The sequence below is a fragment of the Crassostrea angulata genome, chromosome 7, assembly GCF_025612915.1.
Source record: "Crassostrea angulata isolate pt1a10 chromosome 7, ASM2561291v2, whole genome shotgun sequence".
Lineage (NCBI taxonomy): Eukaryota > Metazoa > Mollusca > Bivalvia > Ostreida > Ostreidae > Magallana > Magallana angulata.
In genome coordinates, this window is record NC_069117.1 from 20,276,468 (window position 1) to 20,299,040 (window position 22,573).

The window sequence follows — 22,573 nt, forward strand, 5'->3', positions numbered from 1 at the left end:
GCATTGAATATTACAGTACATTTTATTATACAACATCGCCCTATACGTATGACTGCTATTATCAGTATTCTCAACAAGTAGTAGTATGTACAATCTATTTTCTCTGTTGCTAATTGCTAGTAAGGTACAGAATTAACACAGAGATAAGGATATGAATATCCAACAATGCTGCTGATTTGATGCACAGCTGGTCTCAGTACACTGTATATAGTATATCGAATCAGAATAAGAAGTTTTGTTTCCCATATCTCCCTCATTCGCTTCAATTATTACAAGTATGCCTAGCTGCAGGGTACATTGTATGCAGCTCCTGGTCTGACAAATTCGGAGGGACGACCTAGAACGGTCATCCGTAATTTTTCATACCGAGAGTTACAGACCCTGCATCTTCAGCATGTCTATATATATATATTGGCAACCTTTTTTTGTCAAAAGCAAGTATGGAAAAAAATCAAATTAAGTTAACTTAACTAAACTCAGTAAAATTGACATATCACCAAGCCAAAGAAAAAAAGATGGATGTGTATGATTACAAGAACCATTGAATTTCTTAAGCGGATTTATTTGGACTACTCGTAATTATTTACAATCATATGATCGAATACTACTAAAGACGTTCTTTTAACTAGTATACATGCAAGATAATTTGACTGCAGTTTTATTTATACATTAGTTGCATTCGATACGATACAAAAACTCGAACAGCACACCGAATTTCGCTATGGGACATGGTGAGGTTCACATTATTTCACATTATATTCGCTCTTGTAGAACTTGTCACGTTTACTTACTAGCATATGGTACCAATGTATGTCAAAACACAAATGGTAAACGTTCACAATGATCGATGCCTGTTCAAAACATCTTTCACTGCGCCTCTACCTTCTGTTCAAACTTTTCTAGGGAGAAAGAAAACGTCTGTCCTCTTGAAAAAAAACAAAACCTAATCGGTAGAGGTTAGACGGCCTTGGCAAAAAATATACAAATGTCTTTTTTCTGTTTGAAGGACACATCCTTAATCTAGCTGTTTGGACTAAAATAAATACTATATACATCTGCAACTTTGGACTTAAAAAGATGCAAATTCACATATAAAATATTTTTTGACCTTACTTGAAATTCACTGGCGTCGGAAACAAATTGAAAGTGGGGGGCTAGACTAATCCTCAGAATTATTGAGAAAAAAGTAATTTCCAAAATCATGGAAATCCTAAACCGGGGGGGGGGGGGTATACCTATACTTCCAAAAAAAAATGGGGGGGGGGGGGTATACCTATACTTCCAAAAGAAAAAAAAACTTACGCAAATTTTTTTCCCCAAAATCATGAAATTCCTAATCCGTGGGGAGGGGGGGGGGGGGGCTAGTATGCTTCTCAATCCAACTTCTCAATCTTTCAAGGTAAATTTAGGAACAATAATCTTTCCTACGAGAAAAAGTGGGGGGGGGGGTGAAGCCCCCCCCCCCCCTAGCCCCCCCGGTTCCGACGCCTATGAATTACATGGTTTCATCAATTTTCGGTTAACACTTATTCTGTTGATTTTCGTTAAATAAATGATCCAAGAATTGAAATGGTCATCTAATTAAATTGTTTGCAACATATTTGAATGCCATGACCTTTGTTCATGAATTTACGAATCTTCAAAACTGTCAGTTTTATGTAAATCACGAAAATTGTTGCCCACGGAAAGTAATAAAACCTTAATGAAAGTTAAGCAATGTCTCCACGTCAACTGATTCTGAAGATTACGTATTGACTGAGTAAACTTTTGGGGGTGACTTAATTCCTCCAAGCGTCAATGCCGCTGATATTCTACATAACTTAGAAGTAATCGCAGACTCGAGTTCTCTGTAACTTTTACGTTTTTCGGCAAATGAGTGTTTTTTATACAATAAAAGTAGATTTCAAACATTTTCTACAGTCTACAATTAAAACACTGTTGAACATCGATTAAAGTTAATCTGATTTCCATTATTATGAAAGCTGAGTGGTGAGCAAAGATCAATATTCATAATGAATATCTAGAGACAAAATATTAGTCAGATAACGGCAACGGAAATTAAGCTGTAATTTATCCGAAATCTTACTATTCTTAAAAATCTTCAAAATCCTAATCGGGGTGGGGGGGGGGGGGGGTCTCCGTAGTTTACATATCTATAACTTCGATTTCTCTCATTTACATTCCAATTTTTTAAAATACTCCCAAAAAAGGGGGGGGGGGGGCAACTCCATGCTTATTCAATTTTTACTGTGTACTATGTAAATTTTTACTATGTTAATTTAAGAAAATTATTTGCTGCGAGAAAAAGTTGTGGGGGGGGGGGGGCAGGCCGTGCCCACAAGAAATCAAGAGGGGGGGGGGGGCAACTCCATGCTTATTCAATTTTTACTATGTAACTTTAAGAAAATTATTTGCTGCGAGAAAAAGTTGGGGGAGGGGGAAGGGCAGGCCGTGCCCACCAGTAATCAAGAGGAAAAAGAGAGGTAACTCGGCCTGTAGATGGATTCCTGTGAATTTACGATTCCCGTTTATTCTTCACCTGCACAAATAAGGCAACAAAATAACACGTTTGACTATTCTGTTTTATCGAAACCGAGGGGAAGGAGGGGGGGGGGGGGGTCTACAGTTGTTATCTGTATCTCTGTCAGTCATTTTCCCCCAACACAGTTGTTCATACTTTTTAGTCGGGATTGATGATGATTTTAATTTTATACGACTCGTTTTTCCTGATAGAGTTAACAGATTAATCCTCGAACGTTTGGATCCAGTCGTAATTTATTGGGTGTTTTCCTACACCTCAATAAAGGTGTAAAAGTTTTGAGCTAATGTTTCAGTCATTCAGTCCCGACTTGGCTTCCTCTAATTTTTTTCTTTGCATAAGTTTAGAAAATTGATTAAAAACTTACTATGTAGCTATATAATGAGAAACAACAGATAAAAATAAAGATAAGCAGGACAGAGAAATTCAGTTTTCTTTCTCAGATCGGGTTCGTCCTACAAAATTCAATTGCTGATACAATCGCAATTCTCGGGTCTTTTCGGCAGGCTCGGAAAAACACATCGAATGTATTTACTAACAAGTTTAGCTTTTTTAAAAAAGCTTACCGTCTTTAAAACAAACCCTAAACAGCACTTAGTTATCAAAGACAGTTTAATTCTTTTTATATATAAATGTCACCTTCCTCTACATAGCATGGCGAGTGAAACATTTTATGTCATGTGTCGTTTAAGCCTGAGAACTGCGTACCCGAGCCTGTAAGTTGTGATCGACTATAAGGTAAAAGAGATCTTAGGTAGGGTCGTAGACTCGTATTATTTTTATAAAATCAAAGTTATCCCACTGCATTTATCTATCTAAGGTGCAAATAACTTTACCGATATTAGACATACCGCATCAATTTTTTTTTAATTTTGTATAAATGTTTGAATAAACAATGCTAAAAGAAAAACAAATAATTTCAATAGATATTATAGAATATTACTTTCAACAAGTTGGACCTGAAACCAAAGGCTGAATTTCCTTCACAGCAATTTTGTACTGCTTTTTCGTTTTCTCACTTTTTAAGATTTGAAATCTACGAAATTTGTTAAGTCGTACATGAAAAAGATCATCAGAAAATTATCTTCCTTGCGTCGAACAGTATTTCAACTAATGAAATAAATGTAAATTTTCACATCATGTATTTTCTACCAATCACAAAGGAAAGGAAGTGCACAACCCCGGAGACTGTAAATTATTTCAACTCTTTATACCGTCTTCCAAGGAAGACTGTAATAATTTACCTAAGCGTCCATGATAACCCTCCTTTTTATTAAATTTGATATAAACTAGACTTTGACCCGTGCATGCACGGGTTGACATTGCATATTGGACATTTACGAAATAGGTACATCGGCACACCTTATTATTGACATTTACATAACAAAGCTATAAGCCTACAATAATGCTATTAATTTCACTACACTTTCCTTAGTTTGAACAAGAAATCATATTGACGCAAGCGTCAAATGGGCCGCAAAAATATAATTGTTGTATGAATCATCACTACAAAGAAAATAACGAGTTGATTGTACTAATTTTAATGGTAGATTTTAATTTTAATTACTATGTTTTCAGCAACTCGTTTTTAACATTTTACTTTTATTAAGAATAGAGTTCGATAATTTTTTTTCCAAAATGGAATTATAAATCTTATCTACACTACAGTTTATAAAGATAATCATTGTTATTTCAAAAGAATTAAAAAATAAATCAGGTTAGCTCAAATTTTCAGGTCCCTACAAATTTTCATTGTTTTTTATATTTTTTCGTAAAAAAAAATGATATGGATGTCATTTCATGATAATTTTCTACCACAAAGCACTTGGCAATATAATAAATTCACACACAAAGTCATTTTATTCGACGCAGCACATAGAAATTCAAATACATCATTTATATAAAAGTTCCTGTCATTCAGGTCTTTAGTATGTCCCGTATACCGATCCCAATACAATGGAAAACTCCGAAATTTTCCGAATAGATAATAGTCTCAATGAAAACACGTCTAACACGACAGTCTATGACCACCTTTTCATTTACGAGCAAAACAAAAAATATGTAATATTTTTAAAAGGCATAAAACATTTCTACAAGCATTTTTACTTTTAATTGATAAAAATGAGCATAATATTAATTCATGAAAAAAAACTATCCCGCAGAAACGCAGTTACAATATTTAAATGTGTATAAAACAAGTAATAATAGCTTTCCAAAAAGCTTGCCTGACTAAACAAAATTATTTAATGGAAGCATGCATGTATCAATTAGGCTTTCTTATCAGTAATGAATTTCTTAATTTTCGATCATTTTATTCATTCATTTATTTAGGAATGTACACATATCATATAAGTGCATGTAAGCTTGAAAGCTGGAGATTAAATAGTCATTTTTTTAAAAATTGTATTTGTTATATTAAGATGCAAAATCAACTAAAAGGCGATTTTAAAAATTTCCAACCATATAAAATATGAAAGGGTATACAAACACGTTTTGTTTTTGAATGTGTGTTGGGCAGCTTCATCAAAATCATCTTGACAAGCAATTAAAAAAGGGTGAATTCTCAAATTTAAGAAAAGTGCTTGCTGCAAAAAAAGTGGAGAGGGGGAAGCAGTCCTCCCGTCATCCAAACCCCCGATGCTACGTGCCTGTGATGTTTACAGAGCACGGTGTGCTCTGTGGTATTCGCATGATCCCAACGGACTCGTCCACTAATCGGCGCGCAAAAACTATGAATGAAACATTTTGGCGCGAAGTCCTGCTTTACCATTCACACAACGGCTGAGGTTTGAATGAACTCATCCATTGGCAGATATCCATGGGGAGGGGGTCAGATGAATTGTTTTGACATTTGTTTTGTAACAGCTACATACTTGTAAATAATCTTTTGGATCGGATGTTTTGGAAGAATTCTATCGAATTCACAAACACACTTGATCAGTAGTTGTTAAATGTATTACTGTAATTTAAGTAAGACACGCAAGTTATGACCCCTTTTCAAGATTAATGAAATCGCCCAACTGAACGAAAATCGGGTCACAACCCGCTTTGGCGATTTAGTTCCTCCAGTAAACATTCCAGCTGTATAAATAAATAATTGTTTTTATCCAAACTGATTACTCTTTTGTAATAATGATAATCCAACACTAATTATTACTTATATTGTATCGTAATAGGCAATATGCGATGACCCCTCCCCCTTTTTCACCGTTCAAATATGGAATGCTGTTCTATTTTTAAATCAGGATTACACAAGTGCACTGTGTGGTGAACATCCCTTTTACTTGAAAACTCTTGCTCTCTGTTGTTATTACATCCCATATAACGTAAGATTTTCATCAATTATTAATGTAAATGCTGACACCTTAAACATGCATTGGTTATAATAATCTTTTTTGTGAAGTATCATGATATTGCTTGATCCTATTGTCTGCACTGTTTCGGGGAATGTAACTTTTGAACCTTAGATATGCCTGACATGACGTCAGGCAATAAGGGACCGCCCCCTGACGGCCCGTAATAATCTAACTGTGTCTCGGGAAAGGCCCTTACCACAGTTATAATGTCTTCTACAGGTGTATGTACCCGTAATGTAGCGGAAAATTGCAAAATCGCTCCAGAACGATTTTGGAGAAAGTGAATGAAGTTGCCTTGAAAATAACAGTCAAATTCGTCACAACAAACCTTTTAGAGACTGCAATTATACCTTTCAACTAAAAAATTGAATCCATAGAATGGAAGAACTCAACACCTTTTCACCAACGTACACGTATTTTCTTTGTAAAACTGGGTCCGTAGGACATTATAATTCATTTTTACGATAAAACATATTCTATCTTCACTCTCCTAACAAATATAATGTATTTTTTTTTTTGCATGTAATCAAATATTTTTTGTCATCACGAAGACAAAAGTAAGTACTTTATTGAAATGTATATTTGTTATTTTATACTTTCTCTCATACGAAATCATTAATATATATGAACAGAATATATAGCAAAAGTCCAATGAAAATTTACCCGAATTTGTAACTCATTTCTGAGTTTACTCATGCAGATGTGATATTGTGGAAACAAAATTCCGTTAGCGTGAATGGATTGCGCAAGCGCAAGATTATAAAATCCAAAAAATCCAGTTGATTTCCGGGATTTTTTGAGGAATTTTCGTTGATTATTAATTAGCGAAGCTTAACTGAGAAAAAATAAAAACAAATTGGTAATCATCAAGTACCAATGATGTTTAAAATATATCAAACAAAAGACAGTATTCTTCCGATTTTTCGGTATTAAAGACCAAACATTTGAGTCTTTTATTTTAATAAGTAGTATAGAAGTATAGATATAGATACATGTACAACACATTTTACGATCTGTTGAGATGTCACCTAGACTTCTTTAAAGTCAATGATATACTGTAACCCTAAAATATACCACAAAAGCGATACATGAGGCTGTCTTGCCGATAATTATTTTAATGGGAAGCGATTTCATTTTGTGTAAAATTCTAACACCCGGTGATGATAATACATTAGAGGCGTTTTTCCGAACCTGTCGGAAAGGCCCGAGAAGCTGCGATTGTTGCCGATAATGATACACTTTCACATCGTAATTTTTGCAAGGTATGTTTTAGCAAGATAAATTAATATAAAATGCAAAATATTAATGATTTGCTTTTAAATTGAATTTTTCAAATGCATTCATATCGTACAGCCTGGTACCATATATGCAAATGGCAGGCACGTAGCATAGTTTTTGAAGATGGAAAGAGGGGCAAGGGGCAGACTTATCCGAAATGCTGAAAAGCGAAGAAAAAAAAACCCCCAAAAAACAAAAAAACAAAAACAAAGAAACAAAACAAGGAAAAAAATTAACATCGAAGATTTTTAGATCAAGTAATTGATCGTGGAGATAGTTGAGAACATAAAAGCATTTTTCTGCATTGCCAACAGAATTGAATTTTCATTCCACATGGTAATATGTCATATAATTAAAAAAAATTGATAGTAAAAAAAATATATGATGGAGTTTACACAATCGCCACTTCTCGAGCCTTTCCGGCAGGCTCGGAAAATCACATTTCCGAGCCTGCCGGAAAGGCCCGAGAAGTTGCGATTGCGGGTTAATATCTGTAATATTCTAAAGGATATAATGGGCAAGTTTCTGAATCAATGTGATCGATTTCTCAGAATGAATATACATGTTTGAAATATTCTGGAAACCTATTTATCAAACAGAATGACATTCTCTGACAATATAAGGTTCGCCGATACAGGACTTGCATTGTAAATATGCAAAAATCCCCAGAATGCTTGCTCATACAGCATTTAAATGTATCTATAATAAGACGCAGGGAAATATTTTACAATCAAGAAACAGTGCAAGTTGTCTGCATGCCGCTTTCATAATAATTATTTAAAGGGGTATGGTCACGATTTTTGTCAAAAATGATTTTTCCGATTACTTGTATAATGTTACAATGCTTCAGTAGGGCATTTTCAATAGGCAACCAAAATTTAAGTCATTCATTGAGGTATTAGCGAGTTACCGAGCTTACAATTCTTTGCTACATGTAGGTAAACAAAGATTTCGTTTACATTTTGAATGTTGAAGTAACATTTCCAGTTTTGGGCCTAAAATGAATGTGTTAAACGTTAGGAACTGTTTACTTATGCTTAAAATGAATAAGTAGATAGACAAATCAGCTTGAAAAAGATTTCTTACTTGTATATTGAACTCATGTAAACGGAAACTGGGCATGAGACTTGTTTACATGACAAAGAATTGTGAGAACTGTATATTGCTTATAATTCTACGACTGACTCTCATATTTCATTTGATCATTAGAAATACATTCATTAAGCATTTTAAATAATAAAAACAGAAAAATAGAGTTTGGCCAAAATCGTGGCCATGCCCCTTTAAAGATTTTTCTATTTAATACGATAAATGGTTTTCATACTGAAAATTTTTAGCAACTCCAGAAAACATAGTATTGTTGGAAAAAAGTGATTTTTGTTGATAATCAGATGGCATCGCTTGAAGATGGCATCGCTTGTTTCAATATACATGTACAGTACATGTATAACTATTTCCTACGTTGAAAATATTGCCTTAGTTAATGTTGTTAATGAATACATTGTAAGAACACAGAGGTTAAGATTTGTGATTATATCCCTGAGTGTCCTAATAGATTTTCTCGATTACTTTAACAATTCAACTGTTTAGCTACATGTGTGTCTGTTTTTCCACACCGATATGTGTCAGGGTGCAAAACACAGTTTTTTATATGACGTTATCGCGACGTCATTACATGAGGGACAAGCAAAACTGACCCCTACAAAGAAATGTTGTTAAAATGTGTTACATATATATCTATATATCAAAGGAAAGATAAAATGATGAATTTTGTAAATATTAAAAGATAACACATTTATCAATAAATAATTAGGTGTATTAGACGATGGAAAAATGGGGTAAATATGGGAGATAATGCCCCAAATTGCTCTACAACCATTCATTTTTAGCACCCCTAACACAAAAATGCAACCAAATCAGCATTTTCAAGTTCTAAGCATTTCACAGAGCAAGTCTTAAGGTCTTGTTTTCATGTCATTTTAGGGTACATTCGCCAGCTTTTCAAAGAGCTATTTTACCTGCTACTCCAGACATGAAATTCTGCAAATGTAAAATCCGGATGTTTATCGAGTTACCTCCCTCTATATCAGAGACTAACAAAATTAATTTTAAAAACATTTCTGCATAATTTTTACATCTATTCTAAAGATAAGACTATATTCTATGCAACTGAAAATAAAAAAAAAATTATATATCATGTATACCGCACAAAAATAGCAGGAAAATCTCTACCCATCATGCTATTGACTAGAGAAAAAACCCTGGATTCTATACGAAACTGTGTTTAGCTACCTCAATGTAGTTATAACGCTTTAATATGTAATTTACAGGGGATTTTTTTACAGTCATTTATTAGATATAAAACCGGTATTAGTTACTAAGTTACACATATTTACATGTATTTTATTGCACTCACCTTGCTCTAACTGAAGATTTAATTTATCTAGATGAAATAGCGAGTTTAATCGTCCAAATCTACATAGAGCAAATACAAACTTCAGTTATAACAATGTAGAATATGATATATATGGGAGTGCTTCCCGTAAAAAGAGAGTCTGAGAATTTAAAGATTTTTTAAGGCGGCTGACAACACCACGAGATAGTTTCTCAAATCTAGGGTAACGCACTTTACCCTAGTCCAAGATGGCGAAAGGGAAGCACGCTTCAGATTTTTTGCCCAGGCAGGGGTGTGCAATTACAAAATTTGGCCACTAGCCCAGGGGCTAGTGGGAGTACCAAAGTTACTAGCCCAAGATTCAAAGTTACTAGCCAGACTATTTCGGACATGTCGACATTTCATTTTATAAAAAACCCTGTATGATACTAGTACATGTATATAATTATTAATATACGAAATATTTATTACTTGCATGTTTTCTGTGGTAGACTAGTTCAAAAATATTCAACTTCATTGATCTCTCACATTTTAGTTACAAAATTGGTTTGGGTACCGTTTATATAATAAAACCCAAACATAACATTGTGAATGTGAACAGACTCTATAAAATCACTGCAACTATCTATGTGTGCATGCATTTTATCCTGTTTAATTTCCATTTACAAAATACACCTATGCAATGAATTAAGTAATGGTAAATTTTAATTTAAAATAATGGAAAATGCACAAATAATGATATGCAAAATATGAATTTTTTTTTAATTCACCAAGCAGGTCACTTTAAAATGTGTTCATGAGAATAGTTAGTGCAGAAATTTATTTCTCTGTAATGCATCTCTCTCTCTCTCTCTTTCTCTCTGTCTCTCTCTGTAAAAAAAAATATATTAAAAAAAGCCAATGAATACATATCAAAGAAAAAGGAATCATTTTACACTGATGTCACTTGAAACAGCTGCACAGGTAACTACGGAAGCCATGAGCAGTGAGGCGTGACTATCTCGTCTAGCCACTGGTCAGGTCAACACTGTCGGTAAAACTTCAAAGTGTGAAACTTACAGCAGATTGTTTTTCTCAGAAGAATGTAGCACGAGAAAAAAATGCTTAAGAAATTTTTAGGCTATCATGACTTAAAAGGAGCAGATATCATGCCTCAGTGATAACAATGACGATACACTTTTCCTACTAGGACACTGCAAATTTACCGGCATATTTTGCCAACTCTGGTTATGATTTACTAGCCCGACGGGCTACCACAGTTAATGTTTTTGCTAGCCCGACCTCTAAAATCGGTAGCCCCGGGCGTCGGGCGATGGTAATTGCACACCCCTGCCAGGTTTTCACCTTTTCCATGATTGATTCTAACAACTAATGCGCATTGTATGTTGGGCGGTGTTAGTTCTCAATGTCCACTCGTACATCTGTCTTAAATTGCTCGTAATTATAGAGATAACGCGTGCCGATGATTTCCCTTAATCTAGGGTAAAGCTGATGAGGCGATATTTTGCGATTAGGGCAAATTATTTTTGTGATTAAGGTAAAGTTACTTGTTTAACATTTAAATATTTACATAGTTTGACTTTGTAACTGCTTTAAACAATTTGTAAAATTAAAATAGACTTTTTTTTTATCCACCACTGCATCTGTCGTTTAAGACTTTACACCGATTGAAGATATTTTTTAAGGTATCGGACACACAATTGAGACTGAGTGTGAGGCCTCAGGATTTTCCGTTATGATCTCGGTAAATTATAAATAAGGAGATTGGATTAAATTTTCAAAATGTCGAAAAAATTTTATTTAACATAATAAACAGTAAGAAATAAACAATTTATGCATAAAGAAAAGCAAGAACGCCATTTGGCGTTGTATGGCGTTATTTTTTACGGTGCATTTGCGATAACGTGAAGGAAAAAACCCACATTATAAAGTAAAGTTTGCGGTGCGTGTGTAACATATTCAAACGTAATATAGGTCGTCTTAATAATTGATTTCGTAGATTTTGTTGCTGTGCATAATTTGAATTTTGATATTCGAGCGATTGCATGACCCAGTTTAACGAGTTAATTTTTTGGGAGTTGATTTTAATCAACTCTCCTAGTATGCAGTTACTCTGGCAAACCGGAAGTGAAACGGTGTTTGGACCTAAGCACAAATCTTCATCGCTGACAAAACTTAGTTCTTGAAAATAATTGATAAATTCGATGTAATGATTTCTGAAGCATTTTTACTCAAGGAAACTTATTTATAAACTAGACTTTGACCCGTGTAGGTTGACATTGCATATTATATCGGACATTTATATGAAATGGAAATATCGACACATCGTATTGTTGACGTTTACAAAACCAAGCTTAAAGACTACAATAATGCTTTTAATTTCACTTCACTCTGCTTAATTAGAATAATCTTACTGTGTCTCGCTTTACCACAGCTAAGATGCCTCCCATATACCCGTAATGTATTACAAAAAATGCAGAATCGCTCCAAAACGATTTTGGAGAAAATTAAGGCTGCATTGAAAATAACAGTCAAATTTTCTACTAAAAATTTAATTGTTTTAATGAAGAATTCAACACTTTTTCACCAACATTGTTTACTCGCTTCGAATTTACACACCATGTTGACATTCGGAACTCTCGGGATATTTCACATTAAATGCACTGAGTTAGAGTTATCTCCCGTATTCCTTTGATGAACAGAATATAAGACAAATTTTCAATGAAAATTTACACGTACTTGTAATATCGTTTCTGAGTTTATTCATGCAAATGTGATATTGTGGAAACATAAACTAAAGAGCCTCCCGTGCTCTAGCGTGAATGTAATGCGCATGTGCAAGATTGTAAAATCCAAACAATCCAGATAATTTCCCGATTTTTTTAAAGGAATTTTCGTTGATTATTAATTGGCGAAGCTTGATTGAGAAAAAATAAAAACAAATTGGTAATCTTCAAGTACCAATGATGTTAAAATATATAAAACAAAAGACAGTACTCTTCCGATTTCTTGGTATTAAAGCCCAAAAATTCGAGTCTATTATTTTAATATAGTAGTATAGATACCTTGAAAATAGGCAGATTTTAAATGGTACAAACAATTAAGATATTTTGTAGTCTTATGTATTCCTACGCCAGAGTTCAATACAGTCTCATTCAACCAGACGCTCGACTATCTCCGTAAATCTCCGACAAGTAGTTATAGCTTTCCAAAAAGCTTGCCTGACAATCGATCTCGATTTTTACACTAATCAAGAAATGAAAATGATACTTAAGAAAACAACAAATCACATTGGGAAAATGGTATTTCTTTTGAAAATTTATTTGCTGAATATCCGTTTGGAGTGTTTGACTTGTTTTATTAGTTTGTACCTGTATCGAGTGATTGACATGTTTTATTAGTTTGTACATGTATCGAGTGTTTGACATGTTTTATTAGTTTGTACATGTATCGAGTGATAGACTTGTTTTATCAGTTTGTACATGTATCGAGTGATTGCCTTGTTTTATTAGTTTGTACATGTATCGCGTGATTGACATGTTTTATTAGTTTGTACATGTATCGAGTAATAGACTTGTTTTATCAGTTTGTACATGTATCGAGTGATTGACATGTTTTATTAGTTTGTACATGTGTCGAGTGATTGACATGTTTTATTAGTTTGTACATGTATCGAGTGATAACTGATGAAAAATACAACATAACGTATTACTTGTAATTACTTGTTCGTTTTCCAGTTTGAATTACCTTCATAGGCTATACTTCTTTTTTCTGTCAAATGGTTTATCTTTTTTCAATTAAGTATCATTAAAAAAATATATAAAATCGATCTCTCGCCGGAAGTTTTTTGTCATATGAACTTTTCGTGAACTGTTTCAAAAACTCTTAAGAGCAGCCATCATAGCCATATAATGGAGGCAGTTTGTCGTTTTCAGACATTAATTAGCAATAATTACCCTGGAATAAAATTGCAGAAATATCTCTTTACTTCCTGGTAACTCCTAGCTCAGCAATTGCATCTCTATTCAATGCTGTTGTGGTTCTGATACCTTGGGTTTATAATTGAGACATCGCGTGACAACTTCCTACAGCGCACCTATAAAAACCATTACAAGTGGTGTCGAAGTCTTCAAGGATGGTGCCCTCAAATTCAATGTTCCAAAGTGCTTCTTAATCTCTTGGCCCAAAGCCCTCTTACAACTAGATTCCTTTTTAATTGAGCGTTGACCAGAAATTGTTCCGATTCAAAATACATTAAATAAATGTTAAACCAATTGTGTTCGCAAGAGACCAACCCAACAGCTTGGGAATGAATACCATATAGCTTGGTTTTTACTAGACAAAGTTATCAATTAAAATTAAAAGACGTGGTAGGTACTTGAAGGTCAAATATAACATGAACATGCATCTAACAAGGATGCTTGAACTGTATTCAAATGTTGTGGATTTGATAAGGAAACCTGCTGTCACAATTATGGATATTTAAATGCAGATTATTTAAAATAATTGGTATTATTTTGAAAAAGAGTTGTTCGTCAATAATAATGAAAATATAATCATTCCTAATGTTTTGTATACTTTTTACAGTAAAAACTGAACATGACCAATTTTATCTCTTAATGTGCTTGATTTAGTAAATGCACTGAAAATGCATTTTCTTTCTAGGCTAGCGTTTCCTGATAGGAATTAATTTGATTAAATGGCTTATTTTTGTAGAAAATTCTCAACTCTACATTGAAGATAAACCTAGTATAACAAGAATACGTATGAGGCATTCAGTGGCGTGGTATGTTTATATAATCTCATTGCATTATCATGACTTTAATTTGACTACCACCCCTACCCAAAGGCATTTAAGCTTAAAACTGCCTTCGTGTAAAGTCCAAAAAATCATTTTTGGACTATGATGGTACAATGATGGTCTTCTAGATGAATTGGCAACAAGTTCATATCTATTGAAAACGTTTTTAGGCTTCAATACTAAAAAATTCAGCACAAAATGTTCCTATCTGCAGGTGCATGATCCATAAATTTGATATTTGTCAACTGTATTTTCTTTTTGATTTGTTAATTTTACAAATAAAAAAAACCTTCCCAATTTCATCATAGCATTGTTTTTGAGATGCCATGTATATGGTCCCAAATGATTTGTAATGATACACAAAAGAGAAGAAATGTTAACGATTTCTTGAATTGAATACGAATGAAATGATATTGTTATCTGCTGTTTGACCCCTTCTTTAATTAATGAGAGGCCCTACAAAGGATTGCTCTCATTCAACAAAATAAATACAAATTTGGATCAGAGTATAAGACTTCAGAAATCTTTGAAGTATTTATAGGAGACTGTGTGACGTGGTAGAACTATTTAATAAACCCGATACACAGAGAGTCATTATGTGGAAATCAGTTATTAAATGATCCGGGGAAATTTATATATATATATATATATATATATATATATATATATATATATATATATATATATATAAATATATATATATATTAAAATGGCTAAAAACACAACAATTGTTATTGTCAAATTATCGGGACAACCAGTCCTTTCTTCAGGTCCTGAAGAAGGGACTAGTTGTCCCGACAATTTGACAATATCAATTGTTCGTGTCGTTAGCGCACTTTAGTGCTTTATGTATTCAGTTCACTAGCTTAGTCTCTATATATAATAGATCCAGCACTTTTTAGATGCCCAGTGTTGTTAATTTTATTCAGTGCTCTCTCTCTCTCTCTCTCTCTCTCTCTCTCTCTCGATAGAAAGCACGGAATAAAATCTCATACTCAATGATACATAAATATTTGCCATTTTTGTGTTTAATATGTAAGCAATAACATAGTTTTAAACCGATCATTAACCAACAGGATCATGATATATAGAATGAATTAGTTTAATACCTATGTTGGGCTATAGAATGAATTTTATGGCCAGAGGCCAGTTTACCGTGTCCAGATATCATGATTACTAACTTCATTAACCTTAATGATTCTACTTTCCTCTTTATTTCTTGTTCCCCTTTTTGAGTTTGATGTCAAAGAGTTTATATGCTGTTTGAACTTCGTTAGAATTTTCAATGAAGCATTCACGATATATTCAATATCAAATAGAATATTTTTCCCGTGATAAAAAAAGAACGAAAAGAAATGACAAACCACGTCAAAAGATAGGTTAATTATTAGAAATCCAATGACAAATGGAAAGGAATTTCCCACATGAGCACAAATGCATTACAAAAAATATCTTAAAAATAAGATGAATGTAATTTATCATTGGTCAAACTAAGCAATTTGATTGATAGTGTTTAATACAAACTGGGCAAGAATAATAACGTCCTGATATTGACTATCTTATTGCTGCCCAAGTAACATGAGAGGTGACTTGGTTTCCCCGTCAATCAAGCAGCTATCTCAATTGCACTCGTTGGGTAAGTGTCATCTAAACTCTGATGACGGAGTTGGATTTGGAATCTCTCGTCTTCGCACTGTCTAATTTGGTTCAATACTATATCGTCTTGGAATCAAGCAAATGGAGGCGAAACTCTAATACGCGATATGGATCTGGATGATAAAGTGATTAATTTAGATATTGTAATCCAGTACCTTCTCTCTTCCCAACTCTCTCTTAAATGTAAATTCCTTCCAGAAGTTATGCAATATAATTTTCAGCACTGTTGTGTATATCAGACGACAAAATACTCAGTTACGTAACAATCAAAATATTCAGTTGCCAAAAATCAATCAAAGAAAGTGAAAGTATCGACCGAAACGTTTTATTTGAGTCACGAGAAAATGTTATATATAACATATTGTGACGGGTCAAACGTTACAAAGGCCTATGACATAACACTGAAATGTGATCACTGTGACTTTGGGAAACATTAATGTAGAATGATGGTCACATGACACAATTTGTTAAGCTGATTTTTTTTATTTTTGTCGTATATTTAGAATTCGACCTCCTCATATTGGTTTTTTGCGCTAGCTTCGAGCAAGCCATTGCTCAGAAAAGTCAATGTATAACAACCATATTTTGTACCTAATAAATGGATGGTCCAATATTTTTTTTTATGGTAGCATTTTGAGGATGTTATTAAATAAAATACTCCAAATAAAGACTTTTTAAAAAGTTGATTAATTTCCAATAAATTGAACCTTGAATTTTACATCTGAGTCTATAGGCAGCGCAATTGTTATTAAGATATTGTAAAAAATAATTAAAAATTCACACAAATCTCTTGGTGAATACCGGTATATGTATAAACTCTTTCTTTATTAAAATATGGAATAATTACCGCAAACATTTTTACATGATTAAATATATTTATAATTTAATATTGTCTTCTTTCTATTAAGGTGCCTCGCTACACTTTAAACTATTTTATCAAATCAGCAGAAAATTATTTGATTATGATAGATATCATAACGGATAAGAAGTATTTCAGTCAAATAGGCAAAAACATGTCCAATTCTTGATGAAAAATTACATTTCGAAAATTTAATTCAGTAAACATGAACGAAAGCTCCAGGCGGATTCGAACTCATCATCTGCGGTTCAGAAGCCCAATACTATAACCACTGAGCTACGACGATTTACAACCGCATCAAACGATATAAACAGTTTCACAAAACATTTAAATCTTAGGGGACGATAACTTTTCAAAAAAAATATTTAAAGTGCGAAATGGTCGGCTCCGTACATGTCAGTTATTTAAATTTGGTTTACTTCAATTAATTGTTATCTGGCGATACAAATGTTAATGGTGAAAAAATATTCAACATACGAGTTCTAAATGTAGAATGGTGCCAATGTTCAATGTGAGTCAGTCTAGATCTTCTTCAAACTCGTTTGCTAGAGTTCCTCCGATCTTGACTATTATAATTTTGACATACAGATGAATTCGAACCCAAGACAAGAGAACCTTGGCCACACTTAATGATTCTATAGATTGAGAATCATTTGATCAACCAAACAGGCAGATACTGTTCATAAATACAAGTTTTTGTATTATTTTAATGTATAAATGTGCGGATTGGTGAAATCATTCTAACTCAGAACTTGTGCCCAATCATCTTGTTTTCTACATCCTGATCGTAAAATATGTTCAAACCAATGTGCGATTTGCTAAATAATCTGTTTTAACCAAGTGTTAAATTTGTTGCTTTCCTATATAATTTAGAGCGTTTAATAGTTTAGACTTCGTAAAATAATTTAAATATACACATATGAAATAAATGGATTCCTGATTATTCAACGCTGGCCTACTATATAAGGGACAAATTGTACATTTTGTAAGAACGAGATACAACGTTTATATCAGGGATAGAAAGTTAAGATTTTTTTCGCCCCCCCCCCCCCCAACAACTATAAGTCTCTGCTATCTAAATGGGAGATTAAATTGTTATGATCAAACGGGTTTTAGTTAAGCATTCATATGATCAATAACTATTTACTACATGTACACTTATTAAAATAACCTTTCTCTCTGAATAGTTTCAATTTTCTAACATTTCCCGGAAACTTTACAATAAAATGAATAATCTAACGTACGAAAATTTAATGTGTCGCATACTTTCTACATGCATATAAAATCATATAATCATATCTTCTGTTATGCTGCAATACAGAAATAGATATAATTTTAGATTCAGATTTAAAGGGGCATGGTCACGATTTTGGTCAAATTCTATATTTCTGTTTAATTAATTAAAATGCTTTTGGAATGCATTTTCAATGACCAAATGAAATTTTAGAGTCATTAATAAAGTTTAAAGCAAGATACATGGTTCTCATTTTTTTGTAATGTAAACAAGACTCGTGTCCTGTTTTTGTTTACATTAGTTCAATTTACCGGCTAAAGTTCTTTTTTTCAGCTGATTTTTCCACCTTTTTATTCGTTTTAAGCATAAATAAACAGATCCTAACGTTCACTACATTCATTTTAGGCCTAAAACTGGAGTTTTCACTTTAACGTTTAAAATGTAAACAAAAGCTTTGTTTACATATAAAAAAAATTGTAAGCTCTGTACCTTGCTTATAACTCAACGAATGACACTCAAATTTTGGTTGCCTATTAAAGATGCCTGACTAAAGCATTGTAAACATTAAAATCGGAAAAGTAATTTTTGACTAAAATCGTAACCATGCCCCTTTGAAGAGGTATGAGTCAATGAAACATCCAGTTTTTAGCGAATGCATGAAACTGTGTCATTTTCATATTACTGAAGTTTGATCTACACTTCAATTTAGTATTTTAATACTTCATAGCGACAATCTTTATCATAATATGTCAGATATTGAAATAAGATTAAATTCAAAGCGGGTTTAACATATACCCTATTCCATATCACAGCCAGTATCAGCCCGATGATATTGGTCGAGGTCTGATACAGGCTGTGATATGGAAAAAAGGTATCTATTATTATATTTATTACACACTTAGTGATAAAATAAAAAATAACATCATCTTGAACAAATTGATTTTAAATATTATTTGAGAGTAGTCTGTATACATGTATCAAATAAAAATATTAGATTTTATTCTTTTTACCTAACATGTAGCTACAGAACCGGAATTTCCTCAGCTTTTAACATTAACTGCTCCAAAACATTTACTAGCATTTTAAGTTTTCAACTGCACTTAAAGATGTCGACTGTAATAAATGTTTTATTTTCCATCTGTACACATGCTCAAATATCGAAACGAAATAAAGGCAGAGGAGTTCCGCAAGGGGTGTGATACGGATCCGTATCAGCCCTAAAGGACTGATAATCTGCATCAGCCCCGAAGGCCGATACGTGTTTTGTGATGTCATCTGTATCACATATACAAAAAACCAGTATTTATTAGAGTTACTAAGTATGTAATAAATAATATAATGATACGAAATGAAAATTACGTCACAATGTTAATAATTCAACATTTAATCATGTTTTTGCTGAAAATTTTGCCATTGTAAGTTATAAGGAATTATTCCAGAATATTATGAAATTATCATTACGGTCGGGGCGTGATCAGTTCTAATCTATCACACAGCCATTCGATCGCGCCCCACCCAAAATTATCAGCCCGTAATGCTCAAAATTGATTTAATAGATGCAGTGCTTTGAAATAAGGCTTCAGTTATAACCACAGACTCCGAAGAACTAGACATAAGTAATATCTATAAAACTAAAAAAATCAACAACAAAAAACCAACAAAACAAAAAAAACCCACCCAAATATCACCACACACATACATGTTATGGTAGTAAAAGCAGGAGTCGGAGACACCTACTCAAGAATTCTGAAGACGTATCCAAGTTATCCATGAATTACTGAAAATAAATGAGAATGTGCTCTATCTTTAAATCTTAAAAATCTTTTTATGTCAATACACCGACAACAAAGGACAAACATGCAAGCTTCACCAAAATGAAGGGAGATATTTTATAGTGTTTATGGCGCAGCTGATGTAAAAACTAATAAATCAAAAGCTTTGCATATGAAAATGAGAGGCACCTGCATTTTCATTTTGTCCTTTTCTACAATTCTGCAGTTTTCATTTCAGTGTTTTCTGTATCAATTGCACATCATTCAATTCAATCAACATGTAGGTATTCTCACCTGCCAAATCTTCTAAAGGTTATATAATTTTTTTTTGTTACCAGGAATAACTCCTATATTTTTCAAGCCTTTGACTTCGAGTAATCCATGCAGATTTATGACAGTAAACAATTAATTTTATGCCTGCCTGCTCACATCTATACTATTACACACAGAACTCAACTCTTTCGTAAAGAATAAAAGAGGTCATTTATTGAAGAATACATAGCATAAAAGTTGCATGAAACATACTGCCATAGTCAAAGTCACAACATTATATAATACGAAATGAAGAATATGTGATGTGATGTGACAAGTAGAAAATAGGCATTACCTCCAATAAATGACATTTAACTCAAAGAACAATATTCATACAATAAACCTTGAAAATATCACATAGTATCCCGAGATTGTGACTAGTAAATTATTATGCAGTAAAGTTTTAGACCCTTGGCAGGAATAGATAATAAAGTACCTGCTATATAAGTAAAGATATGGGGTGTTCATCTGCCACCATAACAAGATAGGCTATATCACTCATCGAGAGATTTAGGTGAACAGAGCTGACGCAACATATAGCTGTTCTAAGTCATCAATACACACAATACACTTCGTGCAATTCAAGAAGAGGCTGACCTTGCTATAATTTAACATGCTAAAATACGCTTTTCAACATTATTTAACATGCACAATTTTCTTTAGGGGATTCCATAGTATTGTAGTGAATTTTATATTCATTTGGCTCAAGTTATTTACTACCATCTACATAGATTAGTTTACAGAGTTTGAGACAGTGAACAAATTAGTTGCAATCCGATCCCCTTCAAATCTCGAATTGTAAATAGAGTAAAACCGCCTTTGTTCTTAATTTTTAAAGTATTTTATCATAAAAATGTTTAGCACACTCTGAAAGTTGTTTTATTTATATAACAAGCTCGAAATGATGTACATAGCCTTTTTGTTAGAGATTGCAAAGCCTTCTCGTGAAAAACTAAAGAAAAATAATGACACACCGCACTTTGGCATGTGCTCCTGAAAACAAAGTTAATGGCGTAGTAATTTTGTAAATGATATTAATTCAAAACCGTTACATAATTTTCATATTTTACATGTAATTTGGTTAGAAAGTCTATTGCAAATTTCTTTTAAATCACGTATTCTCTCACAAGAACGCTTTTCCCATTATGCTGAATTGAGAAGAAATACATTAATTGTATTATTACAAACATTTTTGAAATGGTCCCTACTAAAATTCATTCGATTTTTATGTAGTTTTCTGATTGGTTTGATATATCTATAGTAACTCTAACTCAAATAAAATTTTCATGAAAATCACTATTGTAACTTGAGTTGAGCCCGTCGTCTCGAAATAATTATTGTGTGTCTGCAGAATCCATGAATTAGAAATTAAAGTACTTTTTAAACAAGCATGCTGAATTGTAATATTGTTTTGCTGAAACATAATTTAACCTGCGGAAACGTGTTGCAACAGATGTATCAATGAACTAGAAGGGCAACCATTGTGTCTGCGACAAAGGGCGGAAATCTAGCAGGAATTCAATGCAACTACGAATTATTCAGCAGTTTTCATTGTCCTTTATCCAAAATCAGACAACATCCTACTCATTTTGCTCATGGAAATAGCAAAGTATACCACCCTAAGCTCTTGAATTGAAGCAAGGAATAAAAAACGAAATTGAAGCAGTACATGTATATTACACGATTTCGAAACATTGCACCAATGATAGATGCACACTGTTTTTAATCCTACGTAAATGGAATTAAATACTAATATTGACCGTTTTAATCACCTAAAAAACCATCACATCATATTACGGTAGACGCACCCCACGTTCTGATATTACATGTATGTAGGTTTTGCTTTTGCAACATATTTATTACTGTCAAACGATGTTAAGTGTAAATAACAATTAGATCGAAATTGTAAAATGGCAATAATACTTTACACCATACACATTTTCCAAAGAAGATATTCTAATGTCATTGCTGCGTAAATATATAATGCTGCATGTATTGTTCAACACATACATTCATGGACATGGTTTTTAAACATTGTCTCTCAAGCCTGTGTCATAAATATAGGTCCAGATTTACTCTGTTTTTAGGAACATTTCAATTTTTTCCATAATGCATTGTACGATTTCTTACTACAGTGTATATAAACACTGCTTTTTATTTATAAATCAAACCAGCCAGAAAGTTGCAATATAAAGGCAACTTTTAAAAAATTCTAAAATTGAGACAAAGTATATTTAATATTTTTACATTCATGTATAGTTTTAAAAGGCAAAATTAATAATGCAATTTGTTTTCAATTATTAAGTCTCAGTCGTTTCATCGAATGTTGATTTTATACACTATAGGTCTCTCTTAGACGTTGATTTTGTAA